The sequence below is a fragment of the Protopterus annectens genome, chromosome 5.part1 (assembly GCF_019279795.1).
Source record: "Protopterus annectens isolate FY-2018-M chromosome 5.part1, PAN1.0, whole genome shotgun sequence".
Classification (NCBI taxonomy): Eukaryota; Metazoa; Chordata; order Ceratodontiformes; family Protopteridae; genus Protopterus; species Protopterus annectens.
Genome location: NC_056736.1, coordinates 207,148,756 through 207,168,744, shown reverse-complemented (window position 1 = coordinate 207,168,744; position 19,989 = coordinate 207,148,756).

Here is a 19,989-nt window from a genome sequence, read left to right as displayed (position 1 = left end):
TCACATGCATTATTTGAACAGCAAAACACAGTCAAACGACATGCAGGGTTGATTAATGGCAACAGGCCATCGTATTTGCAGGTATGAACAGGGCACATGCACAAACAGACATGCATATATGTTTGAACGGACAAATGTCCATGATTAATGAAATGTTCACATACCATTATTTAGTGGATGTTGTTATATGGAATTACAGGGTTGGGTGGGGATAGAAAGTGATGACACATTCATATGTTAAACATTAATTCACATTTATCATAGATACACAATTAAGTTGAGGCTGATGTTTCAAAATAATCTTTATTTGACTGTCATGCTACACCTGTTACACATACATCACTATCCTACTTATTTTGAATTTGATCAGATACATCATCCTGCTATACTTTGATGACAGGACAGGGGACAACTATGGCTGTTTAGTCTGTCAGATAATCATTCATTCTATCTGCAAATTGTTTACTGTTATCACCATATACAGATTTTGAGCTAGACATTCAGATTCAGACACACTGAAATCAGTTTGGGATGTTAATTTGTACTTCCCACATGCATTTAGTTCTGTAAAAACACACTGAGGCTTATATATTCAGGGTTTATTACTACTTTATTTATTCATACATGAGCATTTCTGTCACTCTCATACATTCTGCAACTTCACAGTTCAGGTTGGTACTTCTAGGCTTTGTTCACATATTAGACCTGTGGTGATTCAAACACTTTCCAACAGCCTCACTTCTGTCATGATTCAGCATTTCAACAGATGATATATCTCACATGTGACTACCTCAGATTCTGAAGCTGTACTCTTGAGACTATACTGCAGGTTACAGTATATTTAATTAATGATGGGACATCTGTATTACAGCACTGTTTAATTCTATCAATTATATTTCCAGTTACACTTGCATACTGATGAACTTGTTGCAGCCATACCTGCAGGCGTTCAATTCCTGCTTGCACATTATATTACTTTTAATCAATACACTGCACTGTTCTGATACATGGTACATAATAATATTTATTTACAAGTACTGGGTGGGGTTACTAACCTGCATGGTGGCGCAGCCGCACCAGCCTTCTGGCGTGCATCTCGACATTCGCAGAGCGGACACCTGCAGCTGTAATACAAAGGGAATAATATTGGACTACACATCTCCATGGTATCAGCTGGTTGAAATCCTTACATACATGGGTAAAATGTGACTTACTCAGTAGTGGGCGTTGGGCATTTGCCGGGCCTCCTGGATCCAACGATTCAATTGGTCCTGCTTGCGTCTCTTCAGGTCCGCATGGTGGTGACGGACCTGCTCACCAGTGCGTGGAATGCCAGTAGCACTGGTCAGCTCACGAGCCAACTGGTCCCATGCCTCAGCCCTATATACTCCCCATGAGACCTGGCCCTGCATGAGTTGGGCCTCGTGATTATGGACAAGGAGCCAGACCATGTATCTGACTCCTCAACGCCAACGCTGTGGTCGAAAGCAAAGTGCGTCACGTACGGCACTCGTGCTGACTCGAAGTCTGTACTACAATCAGTTATGCTGTGTATTCCGCCTATGGGGCTTATATATGCCGCTTTTCCGCACATTTCTCTGATTGGCCGTTTTGGAATTGTATCTACTTCACTGAAAATGCTTTCTCATGCTCCATTCTAGGTTTTATCCCATATATATGCTATTTCTGCTTTTCTAGGTATTGCTGTCATGGCTTGGTGGTTTAGTTCCTTGACTCTAGTGCATGGTATCCTGTGTTCGAATCTGGCAACTGCTTTTGCTTTTCCTGACAGAAATGAGTTGAAGACCTGTCAATCAAACATGCCAAAAGCACTTTTAAGCACTTTAAACCTGTTCTGCTCGTTTGCGCGGAGGTAACGCATGCGCACTGGCAGTTAGCTTGTGGGGCGCCGCAGACGGTGTGCGCTGGGATAAATCTTAATTGGCTAGTGACACACATGTTCAGCTAATTGCACACAGTTTCAGGCTGTTTACCCGCTGCTTGGTAACGGCACGCGTTTGCAGCTTTTTAAACACTACTCGGCTACGAGCTCTCTGACTCACTGCTGCTTAGCTATTACTACATTTCTGACTTTTTATTCTTAGCTTACTTCAAAATATATGCTCTATTTCATTCAAGTTTACAAAAGGGAATACATTTACATTTGTACAATACTGTCTGGGGGCTTTTAGTGCTTATTTACAAAAATAAAAAAGGTTGTTGTAGGGGCTCGAACCCTGCCTGCCTACTCATAGGGCGGTACTCTACCACTAAGCTATTATTTCTTGGCTTACTTTGCATATTTAGTTCTTATATCCTTTTCCACTGACTGCTAACTGTGATTGCGCTAGTAGCACACCCGCACACAGTAGCAAACATTTACGGGTTTAACAAAATAAGGTTTTCATTTACTTTTATGACATCTCTTCACTTTATACACTGATGGCCAGTCGGGGCATGTGTTGTATAGTGTGTTTATTCACATTTTCATGGCCTTTCTCGTGGCTGTTTACTTTCAGCCATTCTAGTTTTCCGGGGGCATGTCCACTTGCAGAGCTTAGCCTACAGACACGCCCCCTACTCTCTTACACGGACCGTGTAAGAGTTACTAGTGTGATTCAGCATGCCTCATGCACCTCATGCATATGCATGACATGCTGACATCACACAGTTTAACTGCAGCCTCCGTGTAAGAGTTATAACTCTTACACGGAGGCTTCCTGAATCTGGCCCATTGTGTTAAAAAAACACATCATCCACAAAAGCCCCCAGATAACATTGCATACCTAGTAACTATCAATTATTCTCCTGCCAGTATATTATATTAAAAAAAAAGTCATCAACAGCCCCCAAAACACATCATCTCCCTAATATCTGGTTAACCTTGCCAACTCAAATGCATGTCATTATTTAAGGAATTGAATCCAGAAAACCACAGATTTTTTGATGAACTGACCAAAAAATATGAGGTAAAAATCTGGACATTCTGCGAAAATCTGAACAGTTGAGAGCTATGGTTATTGCCTCCCTAGTGTCTAGTTATCCCAGCCTGGATATTATGTTAAAAAAAGAAAAAAAAAATAAAGTCATCAACAGCCCCCTAAAGACACAGACTGCTAGTATATGGTTGACCCTGCTAAGGTATTATATTAAAAAAGAAAATCATCAACAGTCCTCAAAACACATTGCCTCCATAGTATAAAGGTTAACCCTGCCAGTATATTATATTAAAAAAGAAAACCATCAACAGTCCCCAAAACACATTGTTTCCCTAGCATCTAGTAAACTCTGCCAGGATATTATATTAACAAAAAAAAAAAAACAGAAAGTCATCAACAGCCCCCAAAATACATGGACCACCTATTAGTATCTGGTTGACCATGCCAGGATATTGTTAGAAAGACATCACAAACAGCTCCCACAACAGCCAGCTCATTGCAGATTCAGCCTTCTACTATCTGGTAGACCCTGCCAACCTACAGGCCCAGAATGTCAGAAAGAAAATTTAGACTCCTCTACTGCACCATTTAAAAAGGATATGGTCAACCCTACCAGGAAATAATTAAATACAGAAATTATCTGGTCAGTCCTGCAAGGAAGAAAAATAACTATAAAAAGTATCCATCTGACCCTGCCAGGAAAAAAAATGCAGAAAGTATCTGGTTCTCACCTTAAACTAATCCAATCAATGATGTTCATTAAAAATGTTAATATTTTCCACTTTTTATTTATTTATTTGGTTATTTATTGCTGGTCATCCATCTCTCCACTTTCTCACTCTTTCCCTCACAACTTAACTATGTTAAAGCATGGGAAGAGAATGTGAGGGTAACAGGGCTAATCAACAGCCATGTCACGTACTCAGATTATGTGATAGGCTGTTGACTTAAGAGTTCCATCGACTTCCAGTTTCCTGTGGTTAAAACTACAATGACATCTGGGCATCTTCAATGATGCCTGCAGTCTTCCCTGTCTGGGTTGTTTTAAAAACAGTCTTGTGACAAAAAAATATTTTTTTTGCTTCTTTTTTTTTAATTGGAACTCAAGCACCCATGTGAGCTGTTCTGTGTTTCTCATGGCACTGCATCTTTGGCTTTACACACTAGTTTGCAGTTTGAACCACTACTAGTGTATAAAAAGCTAAAAATTACTAATCAAACTTTTTTTTTTCTTATGAGAAAGTTAGGGAGGGACAGCAGACCTGCAGTCTGGTACCACAAGCTGCCCCTGTTCTAACTCACAACTGTCTAATCGATAAAAAAGGGCTTGCTGCCATGGATTTCAATTTTCCAGCTATATCCATTAACATCTTGGTGGATATAGGCATCTTAAGGAAATGTAGAAATTGTCTCATGTTTACTGACAGCCAGCTAATTCTCAAACTGATAAGGTATGCTAGAGATGTCTTTCAACAATGTCACTGGAGGCAAAGTTCTCACATAAAAACACTCCTAATGTCAATCAGTTTGTCGTAGTACACACACCGCACCCATAACAGTTCAAAGCAGACACATTGATGCACATATGCGTTTAAAATTAAATATAAACATTTTATACCTCAAAAACATCATAGACAAAGTACATTTACCAAATGTTCTCAGCAGCCCTGAATGCACTCTTTCAAAACAACACAACACTCACACCAACACATACAGCCACATCTCATGGATCCTGTACTTCTAAGCCCATAAGGAAAGCCACCACACAGTCCAACATTCTGGTGTTGTCCCTGTCACCAGGCTGTGTAAGGGAAAAATCACGGCCAGTTGCTTATCAGGGGCAAGGATCCACCACATTATGCATGCACTCATGTAATTGAAAAACACATACCAATATGAGTCAGTAAAGCGCATATGGGTGTAAATTACCTGAAACATACCTCTATAGACTATATGAGGAGAGACATCATGGAGCTCTCGGAATATGTGTCCCAGGTTGGTATGTACCTAGCATTGTTCAGCATTTTACATTTTCCAAGGATGACACCACAATATGAACAGAAGATGACTAACTTTAACTCATTCATCTCAATGAAGTTCAGGAAATTTGCAAGGTAACTTCCAATGGGTGAAGCCTGAGCCTTTTGACAGAATCAAATTATGTCCTCACATTTCAAACAAATGTTCATATCTCTGGAACCATAGGTGTTATGAAAGAAGTATAAATGGCAAACTCTTCAGCACAAACTAGTTTTATAGTGGTTGTATTCTTTAGGTTCTAGGTCTTAAACCAAATTTTATAAGTCATAGTAAACATAGTAACTATTACATTTGTAATATTTTGTAAACAAATTACACTATCTCAGCAACCACTCACGTTACACATGTACTGTCAGCAGTATTTTATGCATATAGCTGAGAGCTTTCATGTGAGGCTAAGTAGTTTTGTCTGTGTTACTTGGTTGTTGAGATATTAGTAAAATTATATCTATATAAGTATCCTAAAAATAAGAACTAATATCTATTTGAACTGCACTAGACAGAGATCAAATATTAATGCAGCTGAGTTTGACGTTGTGTAAGCTTTAAGATGAAATATTTTAAAACCTTGCGCATAGCATGGTTTTGTAATTATTGATGCAAATATGAATAAGTAATATTTAACACCTAGAGGCATCAGTAGGAGTTAACTACAGATGCATGTAGAGGTGTCATTAAGATGTAGTGAGTTAATAATTGTCTTAGTTTCTGGTAGCATTCTAAAGGGTACAATATTTGTCAGCTTGGAAGGAGATGGTTAACAGACCATACCGCTTTGCCATGGATGGTCTTCACCTCCCCCCTCTAAGCTTTTGAATATCAGCTAAACCATTGTCCTCTCCCATAGTGCCTGTTTATAGGCAATACCACAGTGAGAGTAGCAAACCAAAACCATCAAAATCTAAAGTGGTTACTGCACAATTCTAGAAAATGTAACAAGAAATTACGCTCCCTACAAGTTCTCCTGACCCTAGAGAATGATGATTCCTGTGCAGTCACTGAAACATGTTTTAAAGCTGTGGTAAGCATACTGATAGTGCAAGGCTATAATGCCTACCACACATTTAGACTAGCTACTACACAGATAAGGACTAAAGGCTGAGATGTCTTGATTTGCATCCAAAATAAATATACCTTAAGGATGGTCAAACAGGACGATGTACTTGAGCTTCTTCATGTTCAGATCATCACAGGCAAAATCTCATACCACTTCCTTGCAAGCTATTGGCTCCCATCCATGACCCAGGACACCATAACATATATTTAAGTTTACTAGAAACATTCATAATCCAATCCGATACCATATTCATGGGTGACTTTAATTATCCCATGAGTAACTGAGAATCATATATGACAGCAAACATACAGGCACAGAGCTTTTTGGATTTTGTAAACACGAACTCCCTTGGACCAGATTGCTAGTACATTAACCAGGGCCACAAACATACTGGATCTGGTACTCACTAATATGTGCGATCATTGCATGCCCCTAGTGTTATGTCCACTTTGAAAAATGTCAAACCAAAAAAATGATCACATTTGAAGTAGAAATAAAGCCTGAAACTCCAGCTAACCCTTGAATTTTCTGAAATTACTCAAAGGTTAACTTCCTACTATTAAGTGATAACCTGGCAAAATTTCAAACCCACATAAACCCTGAGGACAGTGCTGCCAATAAGGAGCCATTCAAATGAAAAGCATGTATAGTACAGAAATGATTCAAAAACATGGTGGAATCACATCACTAGCCTGTATAACAGAAGGATGAAAACTTGGGAAAAATTAGGAGGTGTAGAACCCAACAGGGAAAAGCACTCTCTTCAAACTAAACAAATAACTCGGAGGCAAAGTCTACCAAAGCGAGATTTGTAGTAAATTGTGCCTCCAAGGCCAAATACAGTTACAAGGCATTCTTTAGTTATGTCCATAACCTCAAAGGCAACACATAGTTGTGTGCAGAGCTCATTGTTAGTGGACCCACCTACACTCAGCCAGAGGATATAGCAAACCTGATGGCATACAAATTCATCTCTAATTTTATTTTATCACTTTTTCTCCCTCTACCTCCGCTCAGTAAATCCAACCAAATATAACTCCCCCCTACTATCAAAAGAGAACAAGTCAGCAATGCTCTGTCTAAGCCCAGGATCACAACATTGATGGGTCCACACATTAAACTGGGATGCCTTCTAAACAGCATGATACATAACCCATCAGGTCCTATGGAATAACTCTTTAACTGTAGCCACCAAACAAGCTTCATGCCTCATGAATGGAGAACAGCAACAGTCATCCCTCTACACAAAGGTGGATAATCTACAGACACTGGAAACTATAGACCCATAAGTCTCACTAGTCTCATACGCAAAGCCATGGAAAGAATTATCATGGAAATTTTCAGTTATGGCATAGGAAATTTCCAGACACTGTACCCAACCCAGTTTGGTTTTGCAAGGGCAGTTCATATCCTACTCAACCTGGGGGACGTCTTTGAGAAGGTCACTAAAGCAATGGATGAGGGCAAAATCTTTCAAACTGCTTACCTTGACCTAAATAAGGCATGTGACACAACCTCACTTATGCATTATTGACAAATTCCAGAGGTTATGTGTAAACTCTTAGGTCACCCAGGGGATAGCCAGCTGGCTCTCAGATGGGACCCAGGAAGTTAGAACCAGGGAGTCCACCTCAACAAAAAGGTCAGTCACAAGCACAGTCCCACAGGGATCAGTACTGGGACTGCTTATTTTTGGCATTTACATCTCTGAAGTCAAGGCCAATGTCAAGGACTTCTGTCTGACCAAATTTGCAGATGATTGCAAATTAGTAGAAGTTATAAAATCCCCCACCAACACTAATTCATCCCTGGTTTGGCACCTATGTCCAGACAGCTTGTAAATGATTCAAGTCCCTAATCCACTGTTTGCAAATGTGTCATCTACCAAGCCCCTGCTTGTAAATGTCTCATATCCCAGGCCCTTGCCTACATTTTTCAAGGGTACCAGAACTTGTCAGACATTATGGATGCATGGCTAAGCTTAAACATGCCATAGTGATTGTTAGACTATTGCATACCTATGAACTTATGAACCTATGATCCTTAAGAACAACTTCTATTTTCAAAAATATGTCATCCGGAATGTGCATATCTATGCCAACTGAGTATTTAAAAAAATGGTGAATGTATGTATCTTAAGCCCCACTTACAACCTTCAACTGCTGCATGGTGCTCTTAACATTGACATTTCCTGTTAATAAATATATAAATGGCAAAAAATGGCTTCTGGTAGAATTCATTTCAATTTATTAACTGTAATGTTAAAATGTCAGTGGCCCTGGTAGCCACTGATTTACTATAGTTAAGGCCATGTCAATCATTGCAAAGAAGTTGGACTTTCACAACTCAGTGTGAATGCTGAAACATACTGTTTGCACCAGGATGATTTTTATCTTAATGGTCTTAATGTATCTATTGATGTCCTTCATTGGGATTGTAAGATTTGTTTGTACACTTGCATATTTGTATTTTTCTTTACATACTTTTTTGATAATTATGTGCCTTTTAGCTTGTTTGTTGGTTCTTTGCCCAGCTGGTTATGGCTGAAAATGGTGTTTCAATCAGCTCATTTACCCAGTTAACAAAGTTAAAACAAGTAAACTTAAAATAAATTGAATTGCAATGTGGAATTAAAAAAAAAAAACATATTTTCTGGATTTAAGAATTCAAGGTAAAAGGTTGTTAGCATCGCAACTATTCTAAAAGGTGTAGAATGCAAGGGGAGGGCTCCAGCCATTGAAGGTTTATGCTGTTTAACTGAAATTCAAGACAGCTATAGTTGGCTGTCAGCAGTCAACATGCCATTTGAACTGTGCATGTGTAGGTTATTATTCTTCTTACTTATTGATGAGGTCTTACATTTGTAACACGATATTCCTAGAGCATTGTTCTGTATTATTTTCTAAGTCTTAATATTTTCTTACCTTTCATAGTTTTATATATAGCATTTATCCAACAAAAAAACATGGAAACTGATGATTATTTGTTATAATAATAGGTACCTTTCCATTAAACCCCTACCACTTCATGCTGGTGTGTTTTGGCAGTATTTCAGTAGCGGTATTTCGGCGACACAACTTGACCTGGACAAGATTTTCTGTAGCACAGGTACTCCACTACCTAGACATGTTTTCTGTGGAAAGCAACAGTGTGTGTGGAAGGAGTAAGTATACTGTGCCTGTTGACAAACCAACCCCCTTCCTTCATTTCTTGCCTTCGTTCCAATGTGAGTACCACGGTACATCGTGTACTGCACATCCTCAGCTTTCCGACGTGCAAGTCATGTTTTCTCTACAGTCACTTGACAGCAACAGAAAAACTTTCTCATATAGCTCTACACTTTTAACAACGGCAATAGTCACAAAACACTACTGATTTTATTTCCACATGTTTCAGCACTGCTGTGATTCACCACTGACTCACTTAAAGGAGGTTGCAGTGCGTTAGTCCCGTCATCTAATATACGTCTCGTACAACAACCAGCTTCTTGGGATCACACTTTCATCACGATTCATACATACCAAAGTCACACAAATGACTTATAAAACATTACACTTTGTTCAATTCTTTCCATTCTTTGTTAAGCTTTAAAACCGGGGTTAGTGACCTAAACTATGACTCCTTATAGTTCACATGACTGTTGGCAAACTCAACCTGTACAAATTTATTATTTGCATGATACTGACTGGAAGTTCTTTGCCAAGTCACTCGCACATTAGCGAGAGTCACAGTACAGCTTATAATAAAATACAAGTAAATAGAATTAAAAAAAAAATATGTTTCTCTTCTTGTCACCATACCTCTATAAAGCGTTACTTTGAGAACGACCCAATTACTTCGTTCTTCACACCAGTGCGAAGTGATAGGGGTTTAACGGAAAAGTACCTAACAATATATCAGTGTTCCATTTACTTATGCATTTGATCACCTTGGCTGTTACAACTGTGTCTTCTCATTTTGTTTGACAAAATGGCTGTACTGACGATGCTGAATAGTGGGTGTTTTGAGTTAAGATGGGGAATCTAGCACCTTCACTGTTCTCACAGAGAATTATCATCTCTCATTCTGTTTTAGTCTCTGTAGTACGGATTGCTTCATTTTGATAAGTTCTGGACTGTTTTATGCTATGTCATTTGACAAACATAGATACAAGACAATTTTATTATTTTCATAATTTACTTATAATGATTTTTTCTAAAACTAATTTATATGATCAACACATAACTTATTGTATTAGTATCACAAATATCCATGTATCAGATGTCATATTACTATCTTTGAGTTTTGTTTTCGAAAAATGTTTTATGGTTAAACTCTTAATTTGAGTTTATATTAGGAATGGGGATTTGTGTACCTATGACAGAGGTAGGGGAACTGATGTGCTTTACTTCAGTGGCAGGGATTTGATTCAGAGATTCGGAGATTGGTGGTGGACTAATATCATAGACTTGTGTTATAAAAATGGGACTAAAGGATAGCTGGGAAGCTACCAGATTTATTTGTTTGCCAAAAACTAGGCTATAAGACTGGAGACTGACGCTGTTTATTTGTGGGTTTAACAAACGCTGTGCAAGGAAGATGGAGAGTAGTATTCTCACTTGTAAGGAGGGGATGGATCTTCGGTGTGTGTGTGTGTGTGTGTGTGTGTGTGTGTGTGTGTGTGTGTGTGTGTGTGTGTGTGTGTGTGTGTGTGTGTGTGTGTGTGTGTGTGTGTAATTATGCAATGTCTGTGCTGGGGAATGGACTTGAGGGGCAGGGTTGTATCTTTTGACATTAGTTGGAGAACCAAGGGGGAAAGATCATAAACCCTGTTACGACTGGCTGTACACCAGATAGCTATGTAGAAATGCCTTCTGCCACATGGTATGATTTTTGCGAATCACATTGTGTGTGTGTGTGTGTGTGTGTGTGTGTATATATATATATATATATATATATATATATATATACATACATATATACATATAAAATAATAAAAAAAATCTGAGTTGTAGTTGGACTTCTATAAGAACAGGTAATTTCAGACTAAAAACTGAAAGTACACAGCAAAAAGAAAGAAAAGCTGCTTTTTATATTATTTTTTTCCTTCCTGCTTTTGCTGGAAGAAAGTCTGACATTATGTGCATGGGTGTTAAAAGTCAACTAATGCAGAGTTACATAAATAGCCTCAGATCTAAGTGTAGTGCCTTGAACTTCAACAAACAATTTGAGGAGATCAAAGGTTGCAAACTGCAGTCAACATTGACGCAATTTTGTCCTGTGAGGCAGCTTAGACAAGCTGCAAAGTAAAGAGATGTAGGCTAAGTTAATTTGAAAAAAAAAAATTAAAATAAAAGGACAATTTCAACAGCACCGAGTAGGCAAGATGAAATGTATCACAAATGGAGAAATATTTTATAAATATAGCACTTTGTCTCTAGCAGATGCAATCTCTCTTTAATGATAGGGAGATAATTGTAATGCCACTGTACTCAAACCAAGCAAACTACTTACAGCATACTGTAACTGCTAGTGAGTTATGGCATGATTTTAGTTATGTGAGGGACGACAAATGTATGAAAGGTAGATGAAGAAGAATGTGAGAATATAAATGAAGCAGGGGGAAAAAACTATGATCGACATATGTAGTTATGAATAGTGCTGTTTGATTCAAAGGGCATATCAGCAAATTGCATTTAGAAGAAATCTGATCAGTTTGAATTATTATTATCATATGGACCATTCGTGATTATAAGTAGCTGCGCAGTAACTATGTTGATTGATAATGAAAAAGCTGCATACAGAAAAAGAAGCCGGGTTTTATTATTGCAGTATAATATTCACATTCCATCCCTTTTTTCACTGTAATTTGCTGCTTTGTTGTTACCATTCCTTTTGTGTTAAAAATGTGTGGGTAAAGTTGACCCTATGGTACATAGGCAGGGAGCCTTTCACTGTCACTGATTTTATTTATTTGTTTTACACTTGTTGACCAGGATTATCCAACTGAGCTGAGTAGCCCTTTTTCAGTGGAGGCCCAGGGAGAAAAGTTCCATAATATTACAATAAATTTTAAAATAAAGACAAATGACAAAAATAGGTTTTACAGTGAATAGTCAGCATGGTGATAATTAGAGAAATACAATTTTCAGGACCTCAGTACAAAAGATAGACAACATAAAACAAATGATCAATTATCAAAATTTCATTTTGTGACTGTTTTAGTGTTATACAATAGCAGAAAATATCCTGGTTAGTGACTGTTATGATATAAAAGTCAAAGCAGCTGAGGTACACAAGGGCCATAGTTGGACTGTCTAGGGTTTAAGGAGGTTGTGCACAGAGGCAGGAGGAAGACTAATGTCTTGGCCATGTTGGAGGTGCTGGTGCCTGCGATGATAGGATGAAGTATTCAATGACCAGCTCTTCTATCCTGAACGAATGTGAGGATGTCCATTACATATGCAAATTCTTCAGGAGAGCAGAAGATCTGCAGATCAGTATTTTAAAGGAGATGATGGACATGCTTGCACCACTGCACATTGTTCCTCCTGGAACAATCTATCTTAATGTTACCCCAGGATGATGGCTCCTAGCTCTCTGTCTGCAGTTTGCCACTCAGTCTTCACTTCTTGCCTCAAGGAATGTTGCCAACTGCTACAAAAGTTGTGTATCTGCCCAGCAAAAAGACATTTCCAGGATTATCCTCTATGGAGCTATGGGGGTAATTCAAATGTGGGTGAATATGCTAAATGAATAATTCTGTGTGTCTTGCCTGACTGAGTACTATAAGAGCAATTGCATAATTACGGTCAAGTGTGAAACCCAGTGCTGCACTTTCGGTCATACCTCTCAACCTCTTAGTGCAAAAAATCGGGACAAATACCCAAAAATAGAGCCATATTTTAAATATTGTTCTTATAAACTTAGAAAATTGCTAGAATAATGTTTTAACATACGTTTTCTCAAGGATTTGAAGTCTGAAACTCAAATTGTATGTCATTGTTTAGTGACTTCAATCCTTAGATCATCCCAGTGATTTGCCAGAAAACCTTACATTTTATAAGAAACAGACCAAAAATATAAGCCAAATATCTGGACATTCTGTGAAAATCTGGACAGTTGAGAGGTATGCTTTCTATTTATTTTATTAGGTATTAGTTATTAAAAAGCTTCATGAGAGTGATCTATAGAAATGAAGAAAGCTGATGGTATCGAGTTTTTCCCTAAATACAATTCATATTAGTCATTGCTAAGGGCAAGGAATGCTGTTTTTAAGGAAATCATGTTGTAGCTATCAGTGAGATGTAGGTTTCTCTCTTAAATCTTAGTCCCATTGCTTCACAGTCTCTGAAATTCTATCTTAAATATCTTGCATTTTAATGCTTCATAGTACACATTTAATAACGTTCATTGCTCTATATCATTATATATGAAATAGAAGATCAAAAACGTCTTTCTTTGTTCTATGAATAATTCACTGAATATACGTGCACATACACATGTCCATGCATCCACACACACACACACACACACACACACACGCATATACACACACGCACACATGCACACATGCACACATGCATACACACACACACCCACACACACACACACACACACACACACACACACGCACACACACACATGCACGCACTAACATGCACACATGCATACACCCGCACACACACGCACACACACACGCACGCATATGCACACACACACACACACACATGCACACACACATGCACGCACACACACACACACACACACACACACACACACACACACACACACACACACACACACACACACACAGTCAAAAGCAAAGAGGTCATATCTTCTGGGTTTTGAAGTTCTTCAATGTGTTTCTTCCACTTCAAAACACTGTCCCCCATATACATTAAATCCTCCTTCTCGTCACATTCTAGTTTTCAAAACAATTTGTCCTGTGAGGATGGTAGACAGATGTTCCTGTGCCACAAAATAGCTCCAGTCCAGCCGGTCCTGATGTTTCCCATGTATTTCTAGATAAGCTGGGAAATGTAATCCCTGTCCTGAGTTTACCCCAGGTAACCTTTTTTATGATGTTGACAATGGCACCTGCATGGGATGTTTGTAGATGATATCCTCACAAAACAGCCTGTCCATCCTAACAGGGCCCTTTCAAGATGGAGCAGCAATTGCTGTACTTTGAGATCATCCCCAATTGTAAGATTCCTCATTCTACAATGGAGCATGAACTACAGATAAATGCTAATAAATCATTATATATAATCTGCTCCTATATCCCTCCAGGCAACATTAACACTCTTGAAACTGTCCTTAATTGGCTCTCCACATCCTTTCCACAAGAAACCATACTCCTTGGTGACTTTAACATTGATTGGAACTGTTGTAACTCTTCCCAGCCTAACTCTCATATAAACCTATATGGCTTCAATCAAACCATTACCTTCCCTACCAGAACCCATAAACCTAGCAACAAGCAAACCACCTTAGACTGGATTCTAGTTAACAGTAATCCCCTTTCCTATAAATCAGGTATATTCCTGATGATATTAGTGACTATTCTCTTATCTTCATTACCAGACAAAAAACCCTCATACCTAACCACACAATCTATAGAGCTATCCGTAACAAAAAACACCTCAACCAGGCTATCTTTCACGCCGAACTTAAAGCTTGCAATTGGTCACCACTTAAATACCTACCACTTGACAAAGCAGTCTCTTACTTTAATAATAAATTTCTACAAATCCTAGAACACCATGCCCCCTCTTGGACAGTCAGAACTAAGAGCAAACCTGCACCTTGGCTCACTAAGGAGACGAGACAAAAAATCCTTCAAAGAAATTGAATTTGGTCTAAATGGAGAAATACTAAAAACCCAACTGATCATGAAATCTTTAGACAGTTGAGAAATGCTACAAAAAAAAGCAATAGTCCAAGATAAAAAGAACCACTACCATAAGCTCCAACACACCCAACATAAAAACCCTCAAAAATTTAGGTCAGGTATAAATAGCCTACTCCACCCAGGCCAGTCCAAAACTCCAACCCCAGCTAATTTGACTCAAGATTCTCCCTGCCAGATTGCCAACTCCTTTAATAAATTCTTTGTGGACTCAGTCCAATCATTAGCATGCACCTTATCACCAGCTAGCATCTCCAACACACTCTCACAAACCATTTTACCTCCTCCCCTCCAATTACAGCCTGTTCCAACCTCTCTCATCCATACCCAGCTTCAAAAACTAAAACCATGTACCCCCTCAGCTGACCTCCTTCCAGCTGAATTGCTGCAAATGGCAGCTGGAGTACTTGTTTACCCTATCTCTATCTTAATTAATAGGACCATCACAGAATGCACTATACCAACTCTTTGGAAGGTCTCATACATTATACTTCTACATAAAGGAGGAAGCTCAACTGAACTCTCTAATTTCCGTCCCATAGCTCTACTTTCTCCTTTAGCTAAAATCATGGAGAGATGCATTCACCGGCAACTTCTCGATCATCTCCTCCAAAATAATCTTTTAGCCAACTGCCAGCATGGTTTTAGGCCTTTTCATAGTACTACTACTGCACTACTATCATTTTCTGACTCAATTAATAAAAATAGAAACAACAACTTACTCACCTCTGCCCTCTTTCTAGACCTCTCCAAAGCCTTTGACATGGTGAATCATCACTTAATGATAGATATACTTACTTCACTTTCAGTTGACACTCAGGCAGTGAAATGGTTTGAATCCTGTCTTAGAAATAGACAACAGGCAGTCCTCTGTGACAACAGCCTATCCACTCTACCTTCTATCTCGCAGGGAGTCCCCCAAGGCCATATCTTGGGGCCCCTCCTCTTTTCTATTTTTATCAATGACCTGAAAATATGCCTACCTCAAACCAACTGTATTAAATATGCTGACGACTCAACCCTAATCTGCGCAGCAACATCTTCTGCTGAACTTCAGTCTAATACCCAAAAAGTATTTACCTTAGTTGAAAACTGGTTCTCCAAACTCTGTCTCCTCCTTAACCCAAACAAAAAAACAAACTTCTACTGTTTACCCCTACCCAGAAGTCTCCCTCTATTGATTTCACAATTACATCAAATAATGTCACTGTAATTGTACCAGACTCAACTACTAAACTCTTAGGCATAACAATTGACCATAACCTCAACTTTGACTGACACATAAACTCAACCATCAAATCAGTGAATAGAAAACTGGGATTCCCCTATAGGCTAAAACCATTCCTAACACCTATAGCCAGGACTGCTATTGCCCAAACTCACCTAATTTCCACGCTTCTCTATGCCTCCCCAATTTTTACAAATCTATCTAAAAATAATCAAAATAAGCTGGCCACATCTTACAATAACATTGCCAGATTTGCCACTGGGTCCTCATTCCGTACTCACCATTGTCAAAATCTACGTAAACTAGGATGGATGGAACTGCAAAACCAGCTTCTTTTTCAACAACTAACCATCACCCACAAAATCTTGCATCATCCTACAAATACTCCCATTCTCTGTAACTTGAACAACCCCTATAAAAATCTAAGTACCCTACGCTCAGCCAATAAATTACTAGCCGCAACCCTAAAATCCAATAACAAATCAGGTGATTCTCTATTTACTAACACCATTGGAATCCTTTGGAATAAACTTCCAAGTAATCTTATATCCCTTTCATCTACTCCTCTGTTCAAAAAGCATCTAAAACCTTCCTTAATTCACAATGGCTGTGCCCATGCACTAATCCTGGCTGAAACTCTTTTTGTCACAACTAACCTTTTCTTATTTACTACGTTTTCTGCTTTAAACTCTGTTGTCAAAAGTGTGTATTTTGTCTTGTACCTATTATGCTATATACCTAGTTATATGTCCTTCCCTCACTGCTGTTTCTTTTGTTATGTAATGTAAATAAGCCTAACTCGTAGGGTTTTTTTGTTACCATGTATAACCAATTGTTGATTAGTATCCCCTTATGTCTATAGTTACGTATGTATATTAGTTGTATCCAGCTGCTGTGGAGCTTTTCTCCCCGGGCCTCTACTGAAACTGGACATATATCCAGCTAGACTAGCCCGGTCAACAAATGTAAAAAAATAAATAAAAATAAATGCACCAAGATAACCTGAGAAGAAACTTAATTTCTGCTGCTTCTATCTGAGATTTCCTTGTCTTAATCACTAGTTAAAGTATATGACCATGAATGGGAATAGAGATAAAGAATGACTGTTGAATTCAGAGTTCATATTACTCATTTCTCAATATCTGCATTACTGTCATTGCTACCCTCATCCATTGATCAATCTCCAGTTCCTTACTATGCTGTCCTGTAAAGAAGATCCCAAGATGCTTAAACTCATCCATCTAACATAGCTGTTCTTACATTAACTAGAGAGAGTAATACACTATGTTTTTGCAGAGAACCATGCTATTTCATTTAAATGTGCTGATTTTCATCCCAGTCTCTTTCTTCAGCAGCAAATGGCTGCAGCGCACATTGAACATTGACACTTGAGGATATGAGGACAACAGAATCTCAGAAAAAAAAATGATGCAGTCAATCAGGGAACATAATGCTCTCCAGAACATGGCTGCACCTTGGCATTCTCTCCATGAAAGTCATAAAGAGGAAAGTAGACTAGATGGATCTTTGGTATTCATCTTAATGATAAGAATACAGACTTAGATCATGTTCTTCAAACTTAGGAAATAAATAAATAAATAAATAATAGTTACAATGGGACCACATAACTGTTGTAACACTTAAAACCAAATACTCTGGAAGGCATTCACATTTGGCCATTTGGCTTCTCCAGGTCCTTAACATTTATGTACCCCATGCTAACACACCTTCATGACAATTCAAAGATCTGTTCAAGGACAAAGAGGGTCTCCACTGCTCCACAGACAAAGCAGAACATGCATTGCATTGCTCCTTATGGATTACAGACCTGACTCTTGGACAAAGTCTCCTTTGGAGCATCATGGCATATTCTGTATCGAAGAAACTGATGAGTGTGATCCCACTATATTGGGAGCACATCTTCATCTACCACCAACCTCCTTTGGAAACTGGAACGACATATTACTTTTAAAATCCAGAGCTACAGGACCATCCTTCCACGTGACACTGAGCAGGCATGTTAGCCATGATATCCCAACAACTTCCAGCACGTTCACTGCTCTAGGTGGATCTCCTCATTTCTCATGTACTTCCCACATTGGAAACGTTTAACAATCATAGTGATCTTATTAAGTAAAATGGAGCTGGTTCTCTGAAATAGTTTTAGCATAACCTCTTCCAAAGACGTCATGTGTACTGAGTTTTGGAGTTTTTAAAGTATTCCTTCAAGTTCTCAGCAATACCCCATTAAGCTCAACATTTCTATACCATTGCTGAAAATAACCTACCTTCCACTCCTTAGTCACTGAATAGTTGACAAAGTTCTTGTTGCCACTCAAAATGCATTTGCCTTGACCTTACCAAATTCTTTCTACATGCAAGGCTTCAATTCCCAACTAAAATCAGATCCATAAGAAGCACATGATGGAGGCAGTGACTGTCCTGTGCACCAGCGTATATAAAGCACTGATTACATTGCCCCATTGCTTGATGTCACTGCAAAGCTTACACTGTAATCACTATATTGACAGCCTGAAAACTGTCAAACTCTTATTTTCTTTTAAAAGTAACACTGAGTTATTAAGGTGTTACATAACGATTTGTTAAAAAAAAAAAAACTTTCTATTTCTTTAAAAATGTCCTGCATTTCACCAACACTCTACCCATATTTTTTTGTCAATAAAAATAAATCATGTAGCTAAGCTATTAAGGTTAATTTATATGCTCCTACCTGCAGACCCATCTGGATACCTGACTTTTTTTTTTTGTTTTGTTTTTTTCTTTTTTGTTGGTCAATAGCTGATACTGTAACAGAGCGGTCTATATTAGATCAGCGAATGCTTAAACAAGTGAATGCTGATTGATTGACCTTATTTTAGCGAATGTTCAAAATATCGAAGCAACAGAAACCCAAATTTTTTCCTAGGGAAAGAATTTGGTTGTCCGTTTCTGTTGCTTCGGTATTTTCAGTGCTGTGGTGTAAAGTTATGGGTCAGATTCAGGTAAGTGTGCAATTGTGTGGATGTGAATGTTAGGGAGGGTTAGGTGAGTTAGGGTTAGGGCTCAGGTTAGGTATGTGTTTGATTGTGTGGACGTGAGAGTTAGGGCGGGTTTAGGTGAGTTAGGGTTAGGGAGTGGGTGAGGTGAGTGTGCGATAGTGATGGACTTTAGGGTTAGGGTTTGGGTTAAGGTAAGTGGATAGTTAGTGGTGTGTGCATAGTTTAGTGTAGGGTTAGGTGTCAGATTTTAGATGTATGTGTGTGGATTTCTGTTTGTTTGGTGTGCTTGTGTTGGGTGTATGTGTTTTGGATCAACGATTTTTTCCCTAGGAAAAAAATCGCTGATCTGACAGTTCGAGATTGTAAGCTTTCGCTTACATAAGGTCGATGAATCAGTGTTCGCTTTTTTAAGCGTTCGCTGATCTAATATAGACCCTAACAGAGGCCAGTACATAGGATAACTTTTTTCACTTCCCATGAAAATTGAGAAAATTATAGGCTTTGGCCAATTAAAGTAATCAAACTTAGTGTTGACTGGCAGATATTTTTAAAACAGTCACATGTTGAGAAGGATAATAGTAGTACTCCAAAGTCTGCCATATAGGTGTTGACTAAGATCATCAAAGTTTTGGATGAAGCAATACTTAATAATGAGCCCTGTAGCTCTCCTCGGTCTCAAAGAAATTACTAAGAGGCAACCTATGCCTGGCTTATAAGGTATTCACAGACACAGCACAAATAGACCTACTGCACATTTGCAAGCCAATTGGTTTTAGAAATGCCCAGTCCAGAGACTTCAACTTCTTCTGCAACCTAAACACAATGGTGTGGAT